The 6000-nt window shown below is 36.6% G+C and overlaps 1 long non-coding RNA gene across 4 annotated transcripts in view; it reads right to left on the bottom strand.

Annotated features, from left to right (window-relative positions):
- The window catches only part of LOC123384013, a 205361-nt gene extending 200765 nt beyond the window's left edge, over positions 1-4596 (bottom strand). For 2 of the 4 annotated variants that reach the window (XR_006594499.1, XR_006594498.1), the window contains exon 1: positions 4500-4596. This is a non-coding gene — a long non-coding RNA (uncharacterized LOC123384013). The remainder of the gene's footprint in view (positions 1-4499) is intronic. The other 2 variants (XR_006594501.1, XR_006594500.1) reach the window with 2 other exon arrangements.
- Positions 4597-6000: the final 1404 nt, after the last annotated feature.

The following is a 6000-nucleotide window of genomic DNA, read 5'->3' on the forward strand; positions in this document are numbered from 1 at the left end:
GGTAACATGTTTGTTACTGAAGTAGTTCACATATAGAAACCAGAAGTGTATTAAATCATTTAATAGCTTGCCATGAATTATGGAAGACCCATTATTGCAGTATGTTGTTATACAAAACTGCACATTCCAGAAGAGGTATCCAGTCATCTCCAACCTTCCTCAGGGATTTTTCAATTTAGAATTCGCTCATGTGAACTAAATATGAAGTGTCTGAGAAATGACAAATCTTCTATTCAAAATAGTGCAATAAAACAGCCAATCAGATGTATTGATTAATCACTGGATCTATTAGATATAACAACAAAAGAACTTGGGATAGATCCAGATTTAGAGGACAAATGCGGCCTCCACCATCAAAAAAAGGAATAACCTTGAAGAATTAAAAGTAATTGCTGAATTACGTTTAAAAAAAGTTGGTTTTTCAAAACTTTTCCGAGTTTATTTGAGAGAAAGAAAGAACACAAGCAGGGGGCAGGGAGGGTGGCGGTGGCAGAGACAGGAGAGACAGGAGAGACAGGAGAGACAGGAGAGACAGGAGAGACAGGAGAGACAGGAGAGACAGGAGAGACAGGAGAGACAGGAGAGACAGGAGAGACAGGAGAGACAGGAGAGACAGGAGAGACAATATCAATCCTAAGTAGGATCTGCATGGTCAGCTCAGTGCCCAACATGGGCTGGATCTCACAACTGACTGGGAGATCATGACCTGAGCCAAAATCAAGTGTCAGACACTTAACTGACTGAGCCACCCAGGTGCCCCAAGCTAATCTATTTTTTAGAGTTAAGGCATATATAACAGGACTATATTTAATTTTTTCAATAAGCATTGATATAGGAATATGTTGACTAGTAATGAATAGCAATTTATACAAAGGAAATAGAAACTGATTATATATTGATTATGTATTAGTATCATTAGAAATGATGATTTGCCTGAAACAACACCATACCCTAGATTCAGGGTTTTCAATTTAGATTTTGGGCTTAAAAAACAAAGAAACTCCTATGCTTTATGCACTTGACACCAAGAATAGCATATCAAATTTTGATACATTTTTTATTTAAAACTAGAAACTAAAGTGTGTTTTTAAAATGTGAAATAGTTCTGTGTTGATACACATGGAAAGGGTTAATCATGAAGATTAAACAGGACTCATCACTTTTTAAAATAAATCAGTAAATCAACGATTAAGCAGTAATAAGTTTCTAATGGTTACTAGACAATGAAAAATACCAAGAAAAATGCTATTCATATGATCAAAATCTTAGGTGGTAGGTGACCACCATAACTTATTCAGGATTTTTAGATTTTATAACAAAGAATTTGAAGTCTATTGTTCAGAGTTTTAGGCTTAGAGAAGTTTTGCTTCTAAAAAATCAAAATAGCTAGTATATATTTACTTAATAAGATTGTGACTTATTACCAATGTTCGCTGAGATTTGCACTAAACATATCTGTTCTGCTATTTGCCCTTTTGTAGAAAAAAAGCTCATTTGGTAGATGGGGTTTTTCCACCGAATTGGCTAGCTTTTGCATAAAGTCATTTACATTTATAAAGTCAGACAAAGGTTTCCATGTACAACCCTAGCATTGGTTTATTATGCTTCAGAACATGTTAAACAAAGCCATTAAGCCTAAGAAATGGGACCCTAATAATTCTATTTTTCATAATTCTTAAGCATATGTATAGACTGTTGCAAAAAGGAACAAATATAACTTTGATGATTTCTGCTTTCCAGGTGTATATTATTTGATGCACACATTTTTCCTTCACATATACACATACCCACATTTTGTGTGTTTTAAGGAAACCCACAACTAAGCAATTTTGAGATATTGAGATGGTTTTAAATTATCCTAGAGCAATATGTGTACTTATAATCTACTCAGGTTGGATGTTAATCTCAAAAATAGGTTTAATGATGGGCATGGCTCCTTACGAATTTTAGTAGCCACATTAGATTGAGATTAGTGATCTTTTATTTAAAGCCAATCAAGTAAAGTTCCTCATTAAACTTTCCCCAATAGGGTTTTTCCTCTCTTTTCCTCCAGCTCACTGAAGTGCTAGGATTCATTTTAGATATATCAATAATAGATCAATGTTCTTCTCTATAGACTTACCAGCTATAAATAACTTTAAATTTCTAGAGTACATATCACGTATCTATAATTTTAGATCTCATTTTTTTTTAGAACGAAGATTGTCAGTTTTTCTTCAACATTTCCAAAGGCTCAATTTTCCAGATGCATATAGATGTCTAGAAGTTTATCTTTAAGATTTTCAGGCCTCAGGACCAGATTCCTAAATGTATCTTTGAGGTAAAGATAACTTTTTTTTTTAAACACCATTCATTTCAGTGGTAGTATCCTATCATAACACCAGAAAGCAGATCTTTGTTCTTGCTAGAAGTTTAATAAATTATAAAAAATTCCAAAGCCATTATTTCAGTCTGATCTTTTGCCTTTTCTTCCCCCCTCCCCGAGAAAAGTTTCCTCCTTGTGGTTTCATGCGTGGTATTTCCCTGCCTAGAGTAGGGATGCCCACTAGAGTTGTTTGAGTAGAAAGAGGATTTTGCTGCCCTCCCCTAGGGTAAAGTAACAGGAATGAACTCACAGTAACATTCCTCCTCCACCTGGAAAAACAGCAGCAACACAAGCTCAAATAGAGAGCATGAACAGTTACCGCTTGATTAATGAAATTGAATTTATTATTTAAAACATTTCCATAAAGAAAACCCCAGGCCCAAATGATTTTAATGGTAAATTCTACGTTCCAAGAAGTAATACTAATTCTATACAAACACTTCCAGGTAATTGAAGAGGAAAGATTTTCTAATCCATTCATTACTTCGGGAGTTTTAAGAAACCATAAATTTCTTCATTAACATAGATGCAATTTTTACTGTAGTTGACAATGTTACTAGTTTCAGGTGTATGTCATAGTGATTCCCCAAGTCTATACGTTACCCTATGCTCACCACAAATGTAGTAGCTACTGTATCTGCCACCATACAATGCTATTGACCTACCATGAACTGGGGCGCCTGGGTGGCTCAGTCGGTTGGGTGTCCAACTTCGGCTCTGGTCATGAGCTCACGGCTTGTGAGTTTGAGCCCCACATCTGTGCTGTCAGCACGGAGCCTGGAGCCTGCTTCAAATTCTGTGTCTCGGTCTCTCTCTGCCCCTCCCCTGCTCACGCTTGCTCTCTCTCTCTCTCTCTCTTTCAAAAGTAAAAATTAAAAAAAAAGAAACATACCACAAACTATATTCCCTATACTGTAATTTTACTCCCATGACTGATTCACCCATAACTGGGAGCTTGGATCTCTCACTTTCCTTCACTCATTTTGCCCATTCTCCATTCTCTTCCCTCTGGCAGCTGTTAGTTGTTCTGTCTATGGGTCTGTTTCTACTTTTTGCTTTCATTTATTCATGTTTTGTTTTTTGTTAGACTCCATATATATATGAAATCATATGGTATTTGTCTTTCTCAGTCTAATTTCACTTAGCATAACACCCTATAGGTCCAACCATGTTGTCAACACCAAGTTTTTTAAGGTATAATTGAAGTACAACATCATTAGCTTCAAGTGTACGACACAGTGATTTGACAATACGTGCAGGGATGTTAAAATATTGGCATATCAGATACCTCATGACCCTATTGGGTTTATCCCAGGAATGCAAGTCTGGTTTAATATTTGAAAAAATACTCAAAGTCACCACATAATTTAGAAGAAAAAAAAAATCACATGATCCTCTCAATACACACAGAAAAATATTTATTCCTCATAAGACAAAAGCAAGTCTGTCATCAAGAAACACAAGGATATTTCCCGAAACTAATGAAGGGCACTTAAAAAAATAATAAAGCACAGCTAACCTCACAATTGTGAGAGTTGAATACTTTCCCCCAACATTAGGAGCAAGACAAGGAAATCTGTTACTATTTATCATCAACATTGTACTGCATTTGTAACCAGTTCAGAACAAAATCAAACAAACAAGACTGAAAAGTAAACTTCTCTTTATTCACAAAGAACACGATTACCTTACCTATGTGAAAAATCTGACGGAATCTACCAAAAAAGCTACCAGAAGTGACGTGAGTTTATGCAGCTTGCAATATTTCAGATTCATAAGGTAAACGTATTCGTACAGGCAGAGGCAAAAGGAACCCAAGAAAAGCCTGCTCACCCTAGCCAAAGGATCAGGGAAAGACAGGCCTGGAAGCAAACCTTTGTGACAATACATGTCCACCTCCAGCCAAAGACCAAAGGAAAAATGGCTCCTTCCTCAGCCGAGAGTTAAGTGTCAATCTACCACCAGCTAGTGAGCAGCTTAGGGGGTGGTAGGACCAGGCTGCCAGCTCTCAGCTTTGCAAACTCAGGAGTTCCGGAGTGAAATTTCAAACTGGCCCCCAAACCCCAACAGCTAAGAAAAGGGGGGACCTCTCCAGACTAAGTGGTGGATTTAATAAGCAATAGGACTGACTTACCATGCTTGTCTCCGGCAACCAGCAACCGGAAAATAAAAAGATCTCCATCCACGCCCCACCCTCAGCCCAGTACCTTCTGAGTTTATGTAGAGGTACTAATTGGGTTCAGTCATGTATCTTTCCAGATGGTCTCACTGATATGTTAATCTCTCAAAGCTGTGTCACTGAAGTAGCCCCCCCCCCCCAGTAGGGGAAGAGTGGGCAAATCATATATTCAGGACAGGTAATGGGGATAAGAAGCCTTTGATTGCTAAGGTCCGACTTGCAGGTCAATAGGAGGTCATGTCCTCTAGATGACCTCCTCCAACAAGGAGAGTCTATAACCATTAAAAAAAAAAAATAAAGTAAATCCACAGTGATTGTGTAGGGCTCAGGGTGAAAGGGGCAATAGGTTGCAAAGGCAAATGGGAAACTTTTCCAGGTGTGGGTGATGAATGTTCTTTCTCTTGATTGTGGTAGTGATTACACAGCCGTATACAGTTATCAAAACTCATCAATAGGTATATTTAAAATAGGTACATTTTCCACTCCAATAAAGTTGATTTATAGTAACTTCACTTAAATGTGGGACATTTGAAATGTGGATTTTTTTTTCTTTAAAAAAATCACACTACATTAAGTAGGAAGTTTTAGTTTGTATTTAGCAAACTACAATATTTCTTAGTAAAGATCGTGTTTTGATTTTGCATATTTTTCACAAAATTATATGATGTCATGGCATAGTATTCTTTACCTCATGTTTTATTTGAATATTAAAAAAACAATTTTGCCAAAATGTAAAGTTTTTCATTAAATTTTCTACAAAGCTCTCAAAATAACTGGAAATTCTCTTTAACATACTCTTTTATAATCCTTATAGATTTTTCTCTTCTATAGGTGTTAACAGATATAACACGTTGGATCTTGACAATGGCTTTGTTTTAAAAAATATGTACCCTAACATGATCTTCGACCTAACCAAATCTTTCAATTTCCCCCAAATTTGAAGTAATGTTTTAAATGCTATTTCTATTGTACTATAAGCGGATTAAGAGGTGGAATGAAGTTGATATGGTTAGCAGGAATAAAAGTTAATTTTAAGCAGCATTTTAGTGCGGTCAGTTCATTAGCGAATGCTTTCACATTTGATGACACTCTCTTTCCTAGCTCTGGGGATACGAATTCTGCGGAAACCAGAATTCTATGCGTGAGAACTCAGTGTTGAGGGACCACTTTCTAGCAGGAGTCAGAACACAGGTTCTGTCACTAACAATGTTCACTACATGCCCTCAAATCAATATTACAAACCTGGTCTCACTGTTCTGTTCTCGCAGATACATAGGTATACTCGAAATTTCTTTCCTGTGTGGGAAAACAACAACAAAAACAAACTATATGATAAGAAGTTACCATGAATATGAACTCTTCTTCACTTAAATTGAATAGTATGCTTCCCCAGAAATAACCATTTTTTCCCATCCCCTTTAAACAATGAGAAAGTCTGCCTTGGATTCACCTGCAC

This window comes from Felis catus, chromosome A2 (genome assembly GCF_018350175.1).
Source record: "Felis catus isolate Fca126 chromosome A2, F.catus_Fca126_mat1.0, whole genome shotgun sequence".
Classification (NCBI taxonomy): domain Eukaryota; kingdom Metazoa; phylum Chordata; class Mammalia; order Carnivora; family Felidae; genus Felis; species Felis catus.